Consider the following 21,854-nt stretch of genomic DNA (forward strand, 5'->3'; position numbering starts at 1 on the left):
AGGGCAGAGCAAGGGTTTGAACTGAGGTTTTTCAATTCCAAATTTTCCATGCCTTTTCCTGTACCACTCAGGCAGAAGGATTCAGTGTCTTTATTTAATCAAAGTAAGAGTTGTTACCTGCTAGTATGCAGTAGTTCACCCCCATTTAAAGTGGGAGAAGTGTTGGTGTACGTTTAGAATTTGAGGGTGTCTATGCATTCTGGTAAGTGTGTGTGTACATTTTAGAATGGTTGAATATCTTCATGTGTGTTTGTGGAGAGAAGGGAGATTCACTGTGTTGGTATGTGTTTGTATGTATGTTTTATTGGGGTGTGTACCATGAATGCTGGAAAGTTAAGGCAACTGTAAAATTTATCATCCGTATGGAACATATTTGAGAATGAAATGTGTGTGTGTGTTTGATAATTACACCTGGAAAACAGGAGAGACCCACGACTGACACAGGCAATCCAGGATATTTTGACACCTGTGTGTGTGTGTGTGTGTGTATGTGTGTGTGTGCTGTATGAAAGTTATGTCTCTGAATGGACATTTGTGTGTATTTAATTTGGTGTGTGCTATTGGTGTCAAGAATTCATAAGAATAACAGAACAGTAGAAGTTGTTAAATTATTCAGGTCTTTCTCAGGTGGTAGATGTATAACAGAAGCATTAATAAAATTGATAGGTAAGAGCAGGTCAGCCACAAAGAGATGAGGTTTTTTTGTTTTTTTTTTTAACCAGATCAATGAACTCAGAAAAGAGGCCATACATATCTTGTGGTGACAAAAAACCCACATGGTTAAAAAAAAATGAGCACAGTCAGTGAGGAGAAGAAATGTGAACTACATTGTGCTAGAAAGTGTCTTTCATGTACAACATCCGCTTTGCTGTGTCCTCTTTATGCCTCCTGCCTTGTTCCCCATGAGTAACTCCAGCTTATGATGGCCAAGATAGCTGAGACCTTTTATCCTCTTACCTCAACAGTTTGGAAAAATAGCTCAGCATGACCTCCGTCATGTAAGAGACAGAAAAAGGCTGCTGGAGAGAGTTGGCTGCTTCATTTCAGGTGATTCAGGAAAGAAATCCCAGGGATGCTCTTGGCATTCTTACTCCTTTTCAGAGTGCTGCCCCTGAGTCCCTGGTTTACACATGCACCCCCTGGGGCTGGGAAATTCACTTGCTTAGTTCTCACTGGCTTTGCTGGGTGTAGCAGAGAGGTTGGAATAGTGTTCTTCCTCTTACTCTACCACATTGATGCAGTACTTTCTCAGCATCTCCATGCCCCTAATCATCCCTTTTTCATGCACTCTCTACATGTTCATAGCAGTGGAGTATCTGTGATTGCTTCTAAATGTTATGATACTACCAGTAGTACTAGCTATATTGTAGGCCATTGAAAGGTGGCATTTAATTGTCTCCCTTTGAATCTGGACTGGCTGTGGTGACTTATTTGAATAGGAGAATATGTCAGAAGTGACTTTCTGCAACTTCTCATAAGGGCCTTGTGTCTTCTGCTCAGATCCCTTTCCTTTCTGGGAAACAAGTTGCAACTCTGAGAAGTCCACACCCCTGGAGAGACCACACTGGTCTATCTGGCCTTTGTAGGCACTCTGGTCAACACCCTGAGCTAAGCATCTGGCTGACAACTAGCATCTTTTTTCCTACACAAATGCCATCCCAGCTCAGGTGCCAGACAAGTGAGAGAAGAGGCCACCCTATACGTGGACATATTATGCCAGTCAGTGTCACACAGACAATCCGCCCAGGTGAGCTCTTTCTAAAAAACTGATGCTCAAAGTAAAATGGTTGACAGTACTAAGTTTTGGAGTAGTTTCTTGCACAACAATGGACAGCTGGAATAGCAGTGCTAGAAATAGCTACGATATGTTGAGCCATTGCTATTTGTCAGAGACTGTTCTTAGGAATTTATATACACTATTTCATTGTATCTTTACAATAATCTAAGGACTTTGGAGCTTTTATTATCCCCATTATACTTATGAGGAAGTTGAAGTGAGGAAACTGGCTTAGATCACACAGCTACTAATTAGCAGAGATGTACCAGACTGGAACTTTTTCTTAACCACCTCCCTCCTTTATAGCCCTGTGACTATATTAAGGTAAACGTGTAGGGACACATTTTTTGTTTTGCTTGGAATAAACTTCTCAATCACTCCACTTCAACTGACAAGTTCCTTCTAATCCTTATGGTGTAGCTTTATAACCATATCTGTTTCATACCCAAATCCATGTAGATTTCTGACAGCAGGTACACAGGCACTACTGGTACCAGTGGAATGAAAACAAACAAGTTACTAAACCTCCCTGCAACTCATTTTTCTCCTCTGTAAAATTGGTTAAAATGACTTCCTTACAGGTATGTTGTGAAGATTAAATGGGGCGAGAGATGCTGAAATGTGTCCTATACGGAGCACCAGGATGCACACACTAACTGTTATTAAAGCTGAACTACAGACCGAAAGGATGCACACTATAGTCAGTCACATTTCACTGTGTGTGTGTGTGTCTCTGGGTATACAGAGTTGCCTAAGGCACTACTTGTGTCCTCAAGGAATTCACAGTTCAGTGGAATGGAAGACAAGCAAAAGAACAAACATGTTAATGAGATTCATGGCAGGATAAAGGGAGGCACAGAGTGTTTGAACCTCAGAAAAAGGTCCTTAATTCCTTTGGGATGACATGTCCTGAAGGATTTCTTGGACGTGAAATGAGCCCTGCAGCATGAGAAGGAAAACCAGATATTCCAGATAAGAATGAGCTTGAGCAAAGATGGGAAGGAATCCAAGAGTAGGATGCATGGGAAGATCTCTAAGTAACCTGGCTACTTAGAGATCTTCCCATAACAGGATTCAGGTGAAGGTGGCCTGGGGTAGAGGGGCATGGGAGGGAGTTAGAGAGAACCTTGAATTCCAAGCTGAAGACTTTATGCTAAGGTCAGTGAGAAGCTGTCAAAGGGTTGAGAACAGTGAATCAGGTGAACTGACCTACATTTTTAAACAATTATTTGGGGGACTGTTTGGAAGGGGCAGGACAGGAGGCAGAAGACTGACCTAGAGGATTTTGTAATATTCTAAAAAAAGGTGATGATAGTGTGATCTACGGGCATGGCAGGGGGCATCAGAGAGATGCCAAAGCCAAAGGCAAGAAGGAATTTTGGTGGCTGACTGGCCAAGAAAAAAAAAAAGATGGGGAAGGCCTCTGAGTTTGTACCCTGAATTCTGACTTGGGTGATGTAGTTCATGGGGGGACCCCACAATCAAATAAAACTAAGAGAATGAAGAAGGAAGTTCAGTCTCTTCCCACCCCCCTGGGGAGGGGCTATACGGTGGGGAGAACAAGGTGTCCCATGGCGTCCACTGTGGGAGTCACAGGCCCATAGAAGCATCAGTCCAAGTATTACAGTAGATCCACGTCTGTGATTAAAACTGAACTCTAATTGTGCCAGACCCACTCTGGCATAATAAGTGTGGTTTTTAACATAATGAACTGCTGGAGTGAAGCTGTCAGAAAAGAAGGGGGTGGAGGAGGTAATCTGTGAGACTTCAAATAAGAGAAGATTGAAGGCATTTTATGTGGCTGGAAATGAGTCATTTGTCAGCAATGCCAACGCGCTGTCAGCTCCACAGGGAGAGATGACTGGGCACCCTGGGGGGAAGGCTGGTGAAGGTGTCAACCTCCAGTCACCAGGGGCTATGTGTGGGGTAAGAGGTGTCAGTCACATCACATCCCTGTCCTGACCTGGGTCAGAAGGAAACCAAGGTCATGTCAGAGCATTTAGCGTCGTAACCAAGGAACCTTGTAACCTGCCTCTGTCAGGAGGGAACTGATGTTCTCAGCATTATCAAAGACAGTTCAGAGCTTTACTTTCCCAGGAGATTTGCACTTTAAAAGAACAGTGAGAGGGCAACACTTTTAGGAAAAAGAAAGTGAGAGGTAAGAGCAAATTGGTGGCACAGAGAAGGGACTTCTCAGCGAGGTCAGTGAAAGTACCGCGGAGGTGGACACCCTTCTCTCTATTCAATTGTCAAGGTTTGGGGCTGGGAGGAAGAGGGGGGCCTCTGAGTCCAAACAGCTTGGAAGCCATTCCAGTGAGTGACATCTTCTCTAGATGCAGGAATCCTGCTTTTTAAGCCATTGCATTACCTGTTAGCTCCCTCCACACATAAGCCATTTATCTATCACTTGCGCATCTGAGAAGCAGGCTCTTCCAAGGTGGTCCTCCTGCTTCCATTGCTCTGATCTAATCCATTTTCCTCCCTGCAACCATTGTGATCACTTTAACGTAAATTGAATCTTATTCCTGCTCACAGTGTCCTCCCAAGCTGCCCACTCTGGTCTCTACCAACCTGTTTGATTTCAGTCTCAATCCAAACACCTCCTCCCTTGTTTTCTGCACTTGTCCTTTTCAGTTCCTTGAACACCCTGAGGTTTTGCCTCTTTCCAGATCTTTGCACAGACTCATCTCTCTTCTGGTTAATGCCTCTCTATCCTTTAGCTTAGTTAAAATAACACTTCTTCAGAGATGTACTAAAGGACTCTCAAATTAAGTTGTCCTTCCCGCCCTCAACACATACAGGTTGTTCTGTTCCATAACATCTTATTTTCTTTTGTAATGTTTGTGGTTATTTCGTTGTTGTGATTGTTTATATTCTGAAGTATCATTTTGACTCTGAACTCCAGACGAGCAAGGATAATGCTTGTCTTTTTCGCCACTGCATCAACATGCCTGGAACAGTGCCTGATATAAATGTTCCACAAATACTGGTAGGATGACTAAATGAACAACTGAATAAATAAACAGCCCTTCAATAATTCTGGTGAGCAGAAAAGTTTGGGACTCCATGCACCAGATGACATCACAGAAGTACCAAGTGGCTTGTGTAGGCAAAGAAACAAGCAAAGAATCAAGAAAACTTACTGATAACTTTCCTGCCACTTTACACTTCCGCTTCTCCTTCACACTCTGTAGCAGGATAGCTTTGAGGGAGTGAAATTACAGAACAGTTCCCATCAGACCAGTGGTTCTCAAAATCTCCGGAAAAGCTTATTAAAACTCAGATTACTGGGCCCCTCGATGTTTCTGATTCAGTGGTCTGGGGTGGGATTTGAGCATCCTTATGTCTAAAAAGCTCCCAGGTGATATCGATACTGCTGGTCCAGGAGCTCATTAGACCATAAACTGTAAAGGGCAAAGACTCTGATTGTCACATTTACTATTGTTACATACAGATGCTGTCATATAAGCATATATATATTTTTACATATACTCTCAAATAATATTTGTTTGAATAAATGAAAGAACCTAGGTGGCCACCTGTGCCCACTGTGCGCTTCTATCCCCGGGGCCAAGTCCTCTCCTCCTATTCATCTCTATTCCATGTCAGATGATCAACACTATCCCAACCTCCCACTCCAGCCATCCACTTGGCCCTCTCTAGGGAACTTTTATGTTCCACCATCCTCCAGAGAAACATGATCTGTTCTTATGTCTTTAGTTTCTATTAAGGCCCTGATGATACCCGATAAGCCTCTTCAAGTCCCTGTTAATGAATAAAAACAGATCAACATGTTATTTCTCTAGACAGAAATTATATTCTAATATCTGATTGAATATTTGCATCCAGACAACATTGATTAATAGTGGTGGTCAATATGTACAATCATAGCTTGGTGGCTGAAATAAGCCTTCACACACAGTATTAAAAATGTTTTATTTAGCAAGCCTTTTTAACGTAGCATTTAAAAGATTGGGGGGTAGGTAATGATAAGACAGCTTAACAGTAGAAATTACTTCTCTGAACTTTAGAAACATCCACAGGTATGGTATTAAGTGGTGTGTTAAATATAATAGCATCTTATCTATCTGCAAGGATCTTTATTGAGAAAATATTTTGATATGGTAGGTAGATTTGCCACTTATATCTAAAACAATAAATGCACACATACATACATAGGTATGGATAAAGGCAATGATGCATATGTGTAGTTGTTTTTTGCTTCATAAAATTTAAAAATTTCAGTTTTTCTTACCTCAACCCATAGACTTCATATGAACTAAGTTTTGTTCTATTAAATGGAACCTATTACAACATGCGTTATCTATTCTTATACATGTTATATTGTGTCACTTGCCTCAGACTCATTAAATAAGTGTTTAGTAACATTTCTTAAGAATGATTGTTGCTCGATCAAGCTGGAAACTACTGGGACTTAACGTGATTTTTTTTTTTTTTTTTTTAATGGCAAAGCATCACAATCCCTGAACAGTTCACTTAATTTAGTCACTTCCATGTTTTCCTGTAGATCTACCCTAAATCCCTAGCCGAACAGTGGTAGAAATTGATGAAATGTTCTACCCTATGTCACATATACACACAAAGTTCAATTTCAGCACTGATACTCTCATCTACACGTTTGGTTATACTTAGGGAAAACAAATATTTTCTTTCCTCTTGAGCCAGATAGGTACTTCTGGCTGTGAGAAATGAAGAGGAAAACGAATGCACTGAACACATGCTATCTGCAAGGTTCTCTTTGTATACCAGTAATGGTCCTCACACCAACACTGGGAGATAGATATCATTTTTCCTTTCAGGCAGACTAAGCAAAAAGCAGGGAAAAAAAAAGGAAAAGGGAAGGACTGAAATCATATGCTTGAGGTCACATATGTAGCAAATGGCAAAGAATAAAATCAGAAACAGGTCTGCTTCTAACTGAAAACCATACATATGTTTGAGCAGGGTCATTGCCTGCAGTAGAACTTCTTATGGAGGCTGCACATCAACTTTGAAAATAACAACCAAGAAACATGAGTCATTGGAAATAGTCTTTCATTTGTTTAATTCCAAAGAGACTGTGCAGTGTCTTTTTCTCTATTAATTTCAAGATAAGGATTTGATAGCACTTTTCTGAAACTTCTCTGAGATGTCTTCCATTCCTATCTCCTTTTTGTTTTATCTAACTTTGAGAAGCAAGTTCAGCCCTTCTAAACCATGAATCCTTCTCTGATTCCACCACTGTAAGTAACTTTCTTCATTCTATTATCCTAGACTCCTAGTGCATTTCATCTAGCATTTAACATTTTGAAACTTGACTTACACCTATTTATTGCCCAGGGATATTACGGTTGATGGGAGAGATGTAGGAGGCTGAAATTTAGGATCAAATCAACGACATTAATTTCTTTTTCAATCTCTGATTTCCAGAGAGAGATGGAAAATTATTTAATTGGTATTTTCAAACCAATTCTCTATGAAGCTCCTTCCTCCTCTGCTAAATGAATGGGAATAATACTACTTTTTATGCCTCTTTCACCAAGCTAATGTATCGAACGAGATAATATAAGGGAGAGTGCTTTTTAAAAAATCCAAATCCTGTAGTTAGTAAAACTGTTAGGGCAACAAGAAAAATCCATGAATCCATGAACTACCTGAAAAACTTCTCTTTAAGTTAAAACTCTTAGGAGACTGCCTGTGTATTATAATATATGCTTTTCTTGTTATGCTTATCCCTAAATTCCTAGTAAAGTCTAATTTATTTGTACATCTTAATATTTTGGAATCAGTAAAGATTTTAACAAATACCAGACTATTTTAGTAGGTTTTCTAGGCAATAAAGATGGAAAACAAAGTTACCAATGGAGGCAGAAAAAAGATGGTTTAAACTATTCAAGAAATCAGACATTATTCAAGAGCTCATAAAATCTATTTAGCTGTATCCAACTGCTTGCCAAGAATACACAAATCATTCTAATTTATATTCAATTTTTGATATTGCAGTAAATTTGCATGTACTAAAACAGCATTTAAAAATGCGCATAGTCTAAGCCCTTCTTTTCCCAACATAGAGAATTTGAAAACGTCAGCAGAGTAGTAGGACTTAGTCTTCCCATCTGTAAAATTAGGAAGTTGAACCAGATCACGAATAGGAAGAACATGGCAAGTTGGTCCAATACTGTTCAACTCCTCGCCCATGGCAGACGTCACTAGTGGAATAGAGCACTTTCCCACTGAGCTAGGAAGGAGCCTCAGAATCATTCTTTCCTTACTGTTCCCAGCAGCTGCTATCAATCAATTGGAACTTGGCTGTTGGAGCATTAGATGATTTCTGAGATTTCACTGTTTAACTCTGACACTTTCAGAGTATATATATGCAATGAGTTTGTCTAACTCCTAAAATTCATTTTGTTAAAAAACAATGTGTTCCTATTCTCCGGAAGGTGTTGACAAATTTCAGTTGGTATTTCTCATTCAGTTGTCTGTCTTCTCTGTTCCCCATTCTGTGAATGGTACTGGTATCTCTCAGTAGGAGATGCCAAGTAAATGAAACTGCCCAGCAGGAAACCCTGTTTGGCAATTCTAACAAGGCTTGAAGAATTGGTTTCCTCATTAGAAACAATGAAAGTTTCCTATCTGGTGAATATGCAAGCTCTGGGCACTGATCTGATGGGATTTCTCTACCTGAACAGAATATCGAAGCATAAGGATAATAAAGGAAAAGCAAATACTTGGTAATGATGGGATCTATCATTTGCCTTGACTATAGGAGATAAAAATTCCATTTTCTTGTCAAGCATGCATTACCTGAGTTAACACACTTTAGTCCTAGGAGTGGAAAGACTACTACTATGTGCCTACTATGTGCCTTCATGTTCATCATGTTCATCATTTTATTCAAATCACAGCAATACCAGTTAACATGTACTGAACCTTTCCCATGTGTCAGGGGCTGTTTTAAGCACTTTACTTGAATTAGCTCATTTAATCTCCACAAGAGCTCTACACAGTAAGTACTGCTAGTATCTCTAACAAATGAGGAAATGGAGGCAAAAGAGGTCAAGTAACTCGCCCAAAGTCATACAGTTATAAGTGGCATAGACTGCAAATGAATCCATGTAGTCTGGCTTCAGAGTCTGAGCTTATAACCACCATGTTTTATGACCTCATGATGTTCCAAACGCTTGGTCGTTATGTTTACTTTTTCTTATGAATAAAAACAACTTCAGAGCCTACTGCCTCCTAGCCAGAAAGTGGCATAGCTGCACCAGCAGTTTTCACCTGTTGTCTCATTTTGTCCTTGCTAAAACCCTATGATGGAGATGGTAGTATCTCCCCCATTCATTTTTTATTTTTTGGTCACGCTGCGCGGCATGTGGGATCTTAGTTCCCTGACCAGGAGGGATCTAACCTGTACCCCCTGCTTTGGAAGTGTGAAGTCTTAACCACTGGACCACCAGGGAAGTCCCCTTCCCCCATTTAGCAGATGAAGAAACAGAGGTTCTCAGGGGATTGTAACTTGCTTAAGATCACACAGCCAGTAAATGGTAAAGCCAGGCTGTGAACAAGGCAGTCTAACTCAAGGGTGAACATGATTCCAGTTCTCAAGGAGTTAACACTTAGATCTAAAAGAAGTGACAATACAGAGGTGAAAAAAAAGTCTTCCAGGTCTGGTGGACCAGAGACATCATGGGGCAGTGAGAACAGAGGGTAAGGGGCTCAAAGAAGGATGATAATTGTCGGGGCAGTTTCAAGAATGAGGTGGAACAGTTAGCTCTTTAAGAATAAGCGGAGGGTAGGTTAAGGGGTCTTCAAAAAGGCAATTGTCATCATCAGCTTGGGGGGGGTGTTTGCATGTATGTGAGTCATAGTTAAGGAAGGGTAGTAAGGAAATGAGCACCTAGTAGTCAATCCCCTAGAGGCACTAATAATTGATTAATAAAGGAAAGGAAAATTGGTTGAAGATGTTTGTTCAATATCTACTTAATTACTACTTCAGATGCAATGAAAATGTTTCTGAGCCTTACTTTAGAGCTCAGACAGAAAGATTCTAGAATTTACTTTTCCCTAACTCCTATTCATTTTCTCTTTTCTCTTCTCTCTACCTCTCTGCCTCACTTCACCACCTCACAGTATTCTTGGAACTACTTTTTAGCCCTTAACAGAATTCTGTTCTTTAAGCAGGGCTTTTATAAATGGTGACTCTTGGTTTATTTTCATTCCAATTTAGGCTTTGACATCTTAGCAGTAAATTGCTTTTAAATTCATTCCTGCCAATCCCCCTGCTCTCATTTTGCCATGTTATGCTTTTCCTCTGCTTTCTGCTATATATATATATATATATATATATATATATATATATATATATATATCCACAAATAAAACATATACATATACAGGTTACACACACACATTCATTGCTTGCTTACAGTTTTGGGGTTTGGGAGTTGCTGGGTTTTGTTTCCCAATCATAAACGATGTTTCTATTCTACTGCCATCCTCTAGAGAAGACCAATAAAATTTGACTCATGGAGAGAGAGAGAGAGGAAAAAACATCCAGGAGGTGAAAGTAATATGAGGAGAAAATGAAAGAGATTTAGTGCAGCTATCAACCGACTGTTGTGCTGTCTTTAAGAGTCTGTTGAAACAACATAATAAAAGGTAATAAAGGTTGGATTTATAGCCTACCTGGTAGAAATGGCTGCCTGTTTGTATCTTGCCCACTCAGAGCCCACTGAGGGTCTTTGTCTTGGGAGTGGGATATTTTCCTCTGGAGCCATCTCTCTACCTTGGACTTAAAATGCATCAGGTAACCCTGAGAGCATCCAAATCAGATTGTCAGGTGAGTTAAACATCCTTCTAGCTCCTTCCTTTCCCCCCTTTATTTTCCTGGGATTTAACAACCCAGCTTTCTTTCTTTTTTTTTTTTTTTGCATTTATTTATTTATTTAATTTTTTAAAACATCTTTATTGGAGTATAATTGCTTTGCAATGTTGTGTTAATTTCTGCTGTTTAACAAAGTGTATCAGCTATATGTATACATATATCCCCTCCCTCTTGCATCTCCCTCCCACCCTCCGTATCCCACCCCTCTAGGTGGTCACACAGCACCGAGCTGATCTCCCTGAGTGATGCCCAGCTTTGTTTCTTTCAAAAGCTGTTACTTGGTTCAGTTTGCCTAGGAAAGCCCTCAGTGATTCTCTGAAATAGGCAAAGAGAACTTTGAACCTTGAAAATGGTCATGTCAGCTTCTGGGGGATCAAGGGCTTATCGTTTCTCCCTTCAAGTTCAAATAAATGTCCATAAACTTCTAAATCAGCACTAATCGGTCTCTCAAAAGGAAGGCAGTGCACATTCCCCAGGGACTTTGGGAAAATCAAGAATCAGGAGGACAAGAGAAAGGGTGATGTCTTCCCACTAAAGGGTGAGGACCACAGTCAAGGAGGCAGTTGGGACAGGGGTTAATCTCTTGAATCTATAGTATTTTCTGATACTTGGCAGTTGATCAGAAGATTGAAGCTTGTTCATTCCTTCATTCATGGAACATTTACTCAGCATCTACTTTGTGCCAGGCCTTGTGCCAGTGACAGGGCTACACAAGTGAATCTCCATCCTAAAGATTCTAGTCCCCCGAGACACAAGATTATACTGAATAATGCAGCATCGAAGTCCATAATGTTGGTATATGTATTCAGGGCTCATGAGGTACAAAGGGGAGGTAGGGCCAAGCCAGCCCTAACTGTCTTAGAAAGCTTCACAGCAGAGCTGGCCCTTGATCCTTGATTCAAGTATTTACTTGAATAGATAAGTGAATTAATAAACTGAAAGAATAGGGAGGAAAGAGGAGTCAGAAGTTACAAGTTCAAGGTCTAACTACCACTCTATGTGAGATCTTGGGCAAGCCTTCTTCCCACCCTGAACCTTAGTTTCTCCACTGAGATATTTGTCTAGAGTCTTAAAGTTCTACTTCTCCTCTGACATTCCAAATTACATCAAGCAGAGTAAAGGGATATAAACAATTTTCCAGATCTGGGTTTTTGGTAGTAGGTCCAAGATCTCTCTCCTGTCTCTCTAGAAAAAAACAGACAAACAAAAAAACAACTCTTCATACTGTGTGTTTTCTCACTACTTGTTGGTCTAGCTGGGTAGCTCTCTGAGGCTCTTTGCAAGACAGAAGTTATAGAAACCACTCTCCATTCTCCACCCCTGAAAGGTGGTTGAAACCAGGAGGGAAGCCAGGAAATTCTCAGGGGAAAGATGGAAATGGAGCCACTGTAGGAGGACAGGGGGAGGGACACCAGTAGCAAAGCACTGAGCGCCTGGAAGAGAGACCTCATTACTAAAGTATGAGTCATGGTAACAGTCTGAATAAATCCCCATAAAGTCAGGGCTAATGATGTCTGCTGGAACCCACCTCATGCCCTCAACAGGAAGCCAAGGCTGTACTAGTTGTCAAAGCCAATCAGAGGGGCTGGAGAGCATGAAACAAAGAATTAGTTCTGGGAGGTGAGCCCCCAGCCTCTCTGGGGATCCTGGCTCTGCCTCCTGGCTGGCTAGAGCTCCTCAGTGGGAGGGCTGGCCGACACAGGGACAGCCAGATAGAGGGGCAATGCTCTTGCAGGGGGGTCCACAGCCTGGGTTCTGGGGCCAGTGAGTGAGCCCTGAGCCCTGATGTCACTGTTGGAATCCTGGGATGCTTCTCCGAAGGACCTCTCCATTTCTTCCTCCCCCTCTCTTTGTCCCAATTTTTTATCTCTTCTCAATCTTTTCCAAAACTTTTTCCCTTCCTGTTTTCTCTTTCCCTTTCTCTTTTCTCCCTTTTTCTTTACCTTCTTCCTCCTCACCTCTCATCTCCTTCCCACTCCTCTCCCTTTTCTCTCTTCTACTCTCATTTCTTTCACTTTTTGTGTTTCTCCGTTTCCTATGTCCTGACCTCTTTCTCTTCCTCTTCTTCCTATTCCTCCTGTTTGTTCCTTTTTTTTTTTTTTTCTTTTTGCTTCTCCTTTCTCCTTTTCCTTTCACTATCCAAGCTTAGCAGGAAGTAACCTGGGGTTGGCTGGACCAGATGACTGAGCCCCCTGCCTCACTGTCACCTTCAACACACCTTCATGATTTGATCTACACATCAACCTTCTGATGAAAATATTTGTGGAAAAATTAACGCTCAGTAAAGCTAAATGATGGGCCAAGATCACACAGATACTAAGTAGAAGATCTGGGGTTGCATCCCAAATAGGTCTGATGTCAAAATTTAGAATGGGTGTGTGGGTGACAAGAAAACCAGTCTTGGCTTATTGACAGTGTTACAGGGTCACATGTACCCCCAAGATGAAGGAGAAAGGTTGTAGCCAGAAGCTTGTCAGCCCCCTCTTCCCCTCCCTGGGGTCTGATTTATTTAACAAACATTCAGTGACTACATGCAGGCGTTTTCCTTGGGGCTAAGGATACAGCACCAAGAGACTCTCCATGTGGAACTCACATTCTCATGGGGTTAATAGTCAATAAATAAGTAATGAAGTACATGTATGACATAATGGGTCTGATACTAGTGTCAGCAGCTACAGGAATGTCTTGGGTAGGTGATGGGATTGCTGAAAGTAGACATTGGAAATTGTTACAATTTGGGTGCTCATAAAATCTTCATGAAAGTCTCTTCCTCTATAATTTAGGTTTCAACGGAACTTTTGTCTTACTCCCTAAGTATGAGGTATACAATTAGCCCAGAAAACTTCCTAAGATTCTCATGCCAAATGCTTTTGAGCTAATTTTGGTTACTCAGAGGCTCAAAGGGTTACTGCCACAAAGCAATGGGCTGTAGTTGCCATCCATTTTGCCTTATCATAGAGGATTTCAGCCTGCTCTGAGCCTCCAAAATTGAGCTTTCTTTTTTCTTTTCTTCCATTTAGCCCCATCCTCTCTCTGTAGCTGGACTGTGTCAAAAGCTCAGTTGCCTGTGCAATGTGCAGTAGCCAACTCGGGACCTTGCCATCTGGCAAACGATGCCAGCTTTTAGTTGTAAGACTTTTCCAGTACCTAGTACTCCTGGTCACTGTTGGGGAGGATAATTATCCATGTCTCCTTGTTGGAAACAGAAAAAGACCCAGAGATGGTCAAGGAAGTACATGATGGTGCCTCTGTGATTCTAGTCATACTTTATTCCAAATCCAGGATGTCTCCATGTGCAAATCTCCCCCCTCCTTCCAAGCCCATTCCAAATGGCATCTTCTCCGTGGAGATGTCTCTAAGAACATAAAGGTCTACCCATCTTCTTAAGTCACATAGCAAAATCTGCCACAGCTAGATTGGCCTGGATCCTCACCCTGCTTCTACCATGTGCCAGTCATACAACTTAAACCTAGAGTATGTCATAGTGATATCTCCCATCCCACAGCTTCTTCTACAGGGTGACTTTGCCATTTCCCCATTACAAACTGAAGTCTAATTTCTAAATTAATCCACGTTCGCCTTATAGACACCAATAGAAGTGACATTGCATGACTTCCAGTGCTAAGTCTGTAGAACACAGCTGCCACTAGAAGCCCAAGCCACATGGAGAGGCTATGTGTAGGTGTCTCTGATAGACAGTCCCAGCTGAGCCCAACCTCAACTCATTCTAGCTTGTCTAGTGACAAGCTATACCTTCTGTAACCTGTCCTAATTCCTGGCCCACAGAATCCATGAGCAGAATAAAATGGTTTTATGCCACTACTATTGGGTAGTCTGTTCTGCAGCAACAGACAACTGGTAAAGCTTTTAAATCAGCAAGATCGGGCAACATTGCCAGTGTTAGAGTGTACTTGAAAAATTGGATGAAATAATATATGAGAGGTACCTGACAATGCCTGACATTTAGAAGACATTTAATAAATATAATTTTCCCCACCTTCTTCTCACTATAGCAGTTTCAACTGTCCACATATCTTACTAGAATGTTTGCACCTCTACTGGCAGGGTTTGAATCATATTCAAATTGTAAGTCCTGCATTATCTACTATGTGCTTTAAAAATGTTTGCTAAATAAACGTAAATAAATACAAAGAGCCCTGGATTGGAAGCTGTGCGATCTTGCTAAGTCTCAGTCTCTCTCTCTCTGTCTCTCTCTCTCTCTCCCAATCTCTCTGGGGGTTATTTTCCTTATGTGTAGATGAGAAGGCTTAAATTCAAAGGAGAGGATACTGTGGCCAGATGAGGAACAGCCTGCAACTTTTCTCAAATTCTTAAAGAACTGTTGTGGCGTAGAACAGATTTCTCTGTTTGACTCTAAAGTGGTACACTCAGGGCCCTGGATGAAATACATAGGCACAAGACAATGAAGATCTAGCTAAAGAGTCAGGAGTGCCCAAAGGTTAAAGAAGATGTCTTGTGAACTTAGTAAATGCCTTGCCCCTAGAGGTGTTACTGTGGGAAACTGAATGTTCTCTTGCAGCTCTGCTGTAAAGGACATGCAAGCATGCAGCTTCCATTCCCCATATTCTTAATTCTTCCACTGGATGACTTCTTCCAGCTCCACAGGTGTTCAAATTTGCAAAGATCTTTGACTTTGTGATCTTTTGGTAACTCCTGGGTCCATGGGTCTGGAATGGTGCAGATGGGGATGCGACAAATAAAGCCGCCTGGAGTGCGGGTCACCTGCGGACAGCCTAGCTTGTTTATTTCAGTGATGTGTGAGAAGGGAGTAGGCGTGGGGCAGTGCGGGGAGGAATATTGATCGGGGACTGAATTTAAGTGCACTTCCAGAGATGATTACAGGGTCATGATTAATGGTCTGTAGAAGCTCACCAGGGGAGCACTATGTGTAGAGGACAGGAAAAACCTCCGGAAAGTGTGGGCAGAGAAACTCTGATCTAGCAGGGTCAGCGGGGTGGGAGCTCAGAAGGCAGAAGTTAGGTTTGCTATTCTTCATAGGAGCATCTACATTTATCAGGTGAAAATGGGTTAAGAGACAACCTCCACAGGTTTTAGGATTAACACAGATAAAATTTAATTCTCACTTATATAAAGTCCATGCCTCTCTTCAGGGCAGTAGCTATCCAGGCAGCTTTAGTCTTGTGACTATTTTATCAACATGAGGCTTCAATAGGGAGAGAAGGGAGCATGAGACTTGGAGAGGGGTGTGGGGTGATGAAGGATCTTGCACCAGCAATTAAAATGCTTTATGTCCCCAAGTGACATATGTATTTCTGCTCACAGCTCACTGGCCAGAAGTAGTCAAATGACCCTTCTGAATTATAAAGAGCTAAGAAGGATGGTCCTTCAATGTATCCAGAAGGAGACAAGGATCAGATATGTGTTAGTACTAATAGTTTCTAATATTGGAGGAAAGAGAGTGAGAAAGGAGAGGAAACCCACAAAATATTTGACGGGCTAGGACAAAAGAAAACTAAGCAATCTCACTTAGTTTCAGTTTCCTCATCTATCCAAGAAAGAGGATCTCACCTACAACACTAAGGGTATCATGAAGATTAAATAAGAAAATGCAGTAACTTTAACCCTTTGTCAATGGCAAGACTTTTCAAAAAAACTGAATAGGTTTTAATAATTGGCAGTTGTATTACTGTGAAACCATAAAATGCCAGATTTATGGGGTATAAAAACTCGCTGGTATAGCTTTCTCTCTACAGTACAAGAATTTCCATTATAGTAGAAGATCCTAAACATGACTAACTATCAGAATCGGCTGGGAAGTTACACTCATGCACAGTCTGAGTCAGAAGGCTGTGAGCAGGTATTTGCCCCCGTCCAGATTTTGGGGCCTGAAGCTTTTACATGAGCCTCAAAGGATGCACCAGATAAGAAACTGGCAGGATGGCTGGACATTTTCAGAATGCACAGGTCAATTTCAAGAAATCGGATGCCATTTTTGGGAAACGGCAAGCTAAAAAGAGTCATGGTTTTCCTGGATGTGGCATTGCTTTCATGTTGGTATTTGTGACCTATCTGCTTTTGCCACCTCTGCTGTGTTCCAGTCATTTCTATGCCCTCTCACCATCTATATCGGCAGCATTCAGAGCTGTATCAGAAACATTCATGCTGTCTTTCATTGATACTTTAATTCACTTACTAATTTACCCATCCATTTAGTCATCTGTTTATCTTTTTCTTTCTTTCCATGAAGTCTTAGAAAACAAACATTTACTGAGCATCTTCTTTTCTCTAGTTTTCTGTTAGGCACCAGAGATTCTAACAGAAAAAAAAAAAATGTATGCAGTGTAGTGAGGGATACAGACAAGCAAGTACATAATTACGTGGAAACAATGCACTAGGAGTAGAGTTGGGGATCTCAACTAGCCTAAGAGTAGGTGGGTGAAAGAAGGCTTCTTGGAAAAGATGGCAGTTGAACTAATTCTTGAAGGAGTATTAGTTCAAGTGGGGAAAGTGAGAAGGGATTTCTTCCTAGGTAAAAGGAACAGCCTCTGAAAAGGAAGCCAAGTGCGGAGAGCCTGGCATGTGTGCAGACCTCAGATGTTCTAACAGGCTCTTGTTGCATGAGTGCTTGATGCATTGAGGAAGTTACCTAGCTTCATCTCTACCTCACACGTTGATTGTAATAAAGAAACATGATAATTTAAATAAAGAGTTTAACAGAGTACCTGACACACAAACGGCAACAGAAAAATATTTCTCAATTCTCATTTCTTCACCATGGCATTGTTTGCCTCTTAGTCCCATAGTGCCTAGCAGAAAGTAGCTGTTCAATAAAGTTTCCTTAAATTTAATTCAATCGCTCACCACCAAGTCTCAGTTTTTTTTTTTTTTTTTTTTTTGGCGTTATGCGGCCCTCTCACTGTTGTGGCCTCTCCCGTTGTGGAGCACAGGCTCCGGACGCGTAGGCTCAGCGGCCATGGCTCACGGGCCCAGCCGCTCCGCGGCATGTGGGATCTTCCCGGACCGGGGCACGAACCCGTGTCCCTTGCATCGGCAGGCAGACTCTCAACCACTGCGCCACCAGGGCAGCCCCTAAGTCTCAGGTTTTTGTTTTTTTTTTTAAATAAATTTATTTATTTTTGGCTGTTGGGTCTTCGTTTCTGTGCGCGGGCTTTCTCTAGTTGTGGCGAGCAGGGGCCACTCTTCATCGCGGTGCACGGGCCTCTCACTATCGCGGCCTCTCTTGTTGTGAAGCACAGGCTCCAGACGCGCAGGCTCAGTAGTTGTGGCTCACGGGCCTATTCACTCCGCGGCATGTGGGATCTTCCCAGACCAGGGCTCAAACCCGTGTCCCTTGCACTGGCAGGCAGATTCTCAACCACTGCACCACTAGGGAAGCCCTAAGTCTCAGTTTTAAGTTATTTTCCTTCCTCTAAGGACACTGAGGGCCGAGAGCAAGGCAGCCTCTTCTCAAAGCCTCCCTATCCTTCTCTGTTTGGGAAAATAGCTCCCACTGTCTCCAGTGAAGTCAGTTTCTCTGCCTCTGGGGAAATCTCATCTCATGTAAATCCTGCAATTAGAGACTCCCACCCCCCTCCACTGGAGCTACATCTGCTGCCCTAGATTTGCACCCATTTGATTGTGAAGAGATAATCACGGGGCCTGCTACAGCCTACAGCTTGGAGAAGACAGTAATTCTGAATACATTTTTGGTTGCAAGAGCAGGGATCCCCCTCTTGCATAATACCCCTGCTTTCTGTCTGCCTGCACACTTGGGCTCCAGGCACAAAATCTTATTTCTTCATTTGTTTTTCAAAAACCATATAAATTAGGCAAGAAATAGAAATATGCCTTTTTTGACTGGTGAAGATTGTGACGCTTAGAGAGAAAGCATTGGACTTAGGTTACGGAGTTGACCAGGGATATGGTCCAGCAGAGTCATTGGGTTCTACTGCTACCTGGTTTTATTGCCTCCATAGAAGAAAACAAGAGAAAGTGGAAAAAGGATTTCTTCTTGGGATTATCTGCTTTTGATGTGTGTGTGTGTGCGTGTAAAATACATTATTAATTCAAATTATATATTCAAATTAACTTTTAAAAAATATTAGGACTATATGTATAAGAAATGTATAAAACACAAGAAACCATAAGGAAGAACCTGAAGTCACTCATTATATCACCATCCAGAGGTATTTTTGGTTAATATATAATGTGTGATCTATCTGTACAAAATTTTTACAAAATCAGGATTTTAATACATATATAGTTCTTCTTTTACTTAACTTTATACCATAAACATTTCCCCAGGTCATTAAATATTCCTCAAAACCACAATTTGGTGTGACTCCATCAATGTCTGGATCTGTATCACTATATCATCTCACTGCTATTCAATCTGAGGGGAAAAAAAGGAAACAAAAGAGCTGGGTGAAGAGAAAGAAGCTCTGTGTTCTATCCCTAGTTCTGCCATTTAACAACTCCCTCCCCTGTGTGTCTCTGTCCATCTGTGAAATGAGGATGATGGTTGTTCTTTTACCAGTCACACAGCCTCACCTGGAGGCTCACATGAAACCACAGTGATGGGTCTGCACAGGGATGCAGGATTGTGTTGCCTTGATTACTGTGTTGGTGAGGATGCCTATTGGTGCTCGTCATCAGCGCAAGCATTGAAAACCTATCAGGAGGTGGGTTTTTATCTCTTCTCCTGGCAGCACTTGCATGGACGGTACATTTCACAGGAAGCACCTCTGCTCCAACTGTCCTCCTGTATTGTCTGTCTTGGTGAAAAATGGCCACTTATTATTTCCTACCTTTGGGTCTGGGAGGCCCCAAAGAAATCAGCAGCCACATAAAATAGCTGCTGTTATTGTAACAGCCTTTTCACTGATGGATTTAAGCGTGAGGTGTTTGGTATCGATTGCCAGCATCTGACCTGGGGAGGCTGCACTGTGGGGAAAGGGATGGGAATGGTGGGAACAACGCTACCAGGGGCTACTGCATGCTGAGTGGTTTCCCTGAAGCCGGCGGAAAGGATGTATTTGGGTTACGAAGGCATCTTTGCTTTGCAGGATAAACGTGCATCTACAAAAGTTGTTTTCAGAGGTGTAACCCTGTAAAGCAAGTGCTGCTTTCTTACTGGATTACTCTCTGATTTGAGAAATTTTATAATTTCATTCCCAATTTGATATTCAGTTGGCTCCTAGTTCTTTACCTTTCCATATTTTTGGTCCTCCTTCTCTGCAATCAGTGCTTAAATGTAATAAGTAAACCAATAATAAAGTGAGCTTTATGTCTTAAAGGAGTCCTGTAATATAATAAAAACACTTTAAAATATTTGTCTCCCTTTCTTCCCTTCCTTTCTTCCCGTCTTTTATATTGTCTTCTTCCTCTCTCCTTCATGCTTGAATTGTTTGCTCCCATTCTTTTGACTTTCAGAAAATGAAAACAGAAATGGAGTGTCTACTGCATTTAAAATGACAAGCTGTTAAGCATCATGGGAAATCCAAAGTTGATTATGACATAGTTTTTGCCATCAGAGAAACCCACTGATGTAGAATTTACAGACATGTATATGTTGTCATAAACAACAGTCTTAGTCCAGAGTAGAGGCCAAAGTAATGGAGAGGAGGGGAAAGATTGGCAGGACAAACATAAGGAAGATGACGAATTATGAAAAGCTGAGCAGAAGGAGGGGTTAGGGATGACTCAGAGGTGAGCCTCAGTCATTCAGAGTTTCATTAGACCACTGATGGTTCCCTTCTGTGAACCCAGATGGATGGTTATACATTTTGGTTAGGTTGTTTGGGTGTTTATCTCAAATGCTAATACTAGCTCACTTTGGCAGAAAAACAAACTCAGGCCAGTGGGGTTCTTGGAATATTAGTCCTATTTGTTAGCAAAAGAATCTATCCGTCAGCAGGACTTCCTAAGCAGGCACCTCACACTGAGAGCTCCACAGCACAGTTGTGACACATACTACCCTCTTACAGGGAGCTTCAGAACCATAACTTCCTTCTCTGATTCAGAAGATGATCCAGAGTCTTCTGACACTTACTCCCTCCCCATCTCTAGCGACTGTCAGGCACACAGTTTTCAAACCTACAGCTCAGAAAAGTTAAATAACTTGCCCAATCTCAAAAAGCAAGCTGGTGGTAAAGACTGCAGAAGAAATCTAACTTTCTGTAACCTAGTGAAAGAGATTTATTTCTCAGAGGAACTCTGTGCAAAGGGCTACCCAGCTGTTCAGTAAGGCTGACCACTTCCTGGTGAAATTTTCTTAGGACAGTCAGGGGAACATTTGGTGTGTTTCTCTGTGAAAGAAAACATTCCACCAGTGAGTGGGTGAGGGTGTGCAACAGAAACTGAGCCTGTGAAACAGACCAAAAGACAGGAACCCAGGAATTCAGAAATACGAAATGGGATATAGATTGAGGCAGAGAGAACATAATCAGAAAGTGAAATTGAGAAAGTGGGTGGGGAGAAAGACGCTAAAACAAAGATGCGGGTAATAAGATACAAGTGGCACAGAAAGATGGTGAGGAAATAGAGACAGTCACTTAGATAACATAGGAGAAAAATGTAATGAGAGAAGAAAGAACTAGCACAGACGACACAGAGGCTGGAAAAACCAGGAATGAGAGAGGTCAGCAACCAGAGAAACATGTGGTTCTTGCAGCCAGCAAGAAGCCCACAGCCAGCAGCAGGGGGCATCAGAACTCTATGGATATTAAAAGGTGACAGAGGGAGGAAAAGAGTATTAGAAGAAAGCAAGGAGAGAGAATGAGAGAGAAAAAGGAGATAAAGAAAAGGGATGAGAAAACCTCCTCATAACTTGGAAATTAGAAAGAACAGGAAATGGCTCTTCCTCTGGGATTCTGCATTCAGTGGTATGGTTAACTCCCCCACAGGCATCTTCCTGCTCCATTTTGGCACTGAAAGGGTATAAGTAGTTGTTTAAAATGATATCAAAGATGTTTTCGAAGAGATGGATTCCAAGGGACAAGATCACCTGAGTCACACTTAGACGCATTCAGTTGCAAATGGCATATCCCCTGTTTCACCTCCCTGCAAAAGATAATTATTCAGAGCATACTTGGATAGCTCACAGATAAGGGAGTGACGGAAATGTAAGCCTTGGGAAGAAAAAAAACAAGGAATTGATGTCAGAGCCCTGTTTATTGGCTTTGTCTTTTTCCCCTCATTCTTGCTAAG

The sequence above is a fragment of the Monodon monoceros genome, unplaced genomic scaffold (assembly GCF_005190385.1).
Source record: "Monodon monoceros isolate NGI ecotype Baffin Bay Population unplaced genomic scaffold, NGI_Narwhal_1 Super_Scaffold_5, whole genome shotgun sequence".
NCBI classification, from domain to species: Eukaryota; Metazoa; Chordata; class Mammalia; order Artiodactyla; family Monodontidae; genus Monodon; species Monodon monoceros.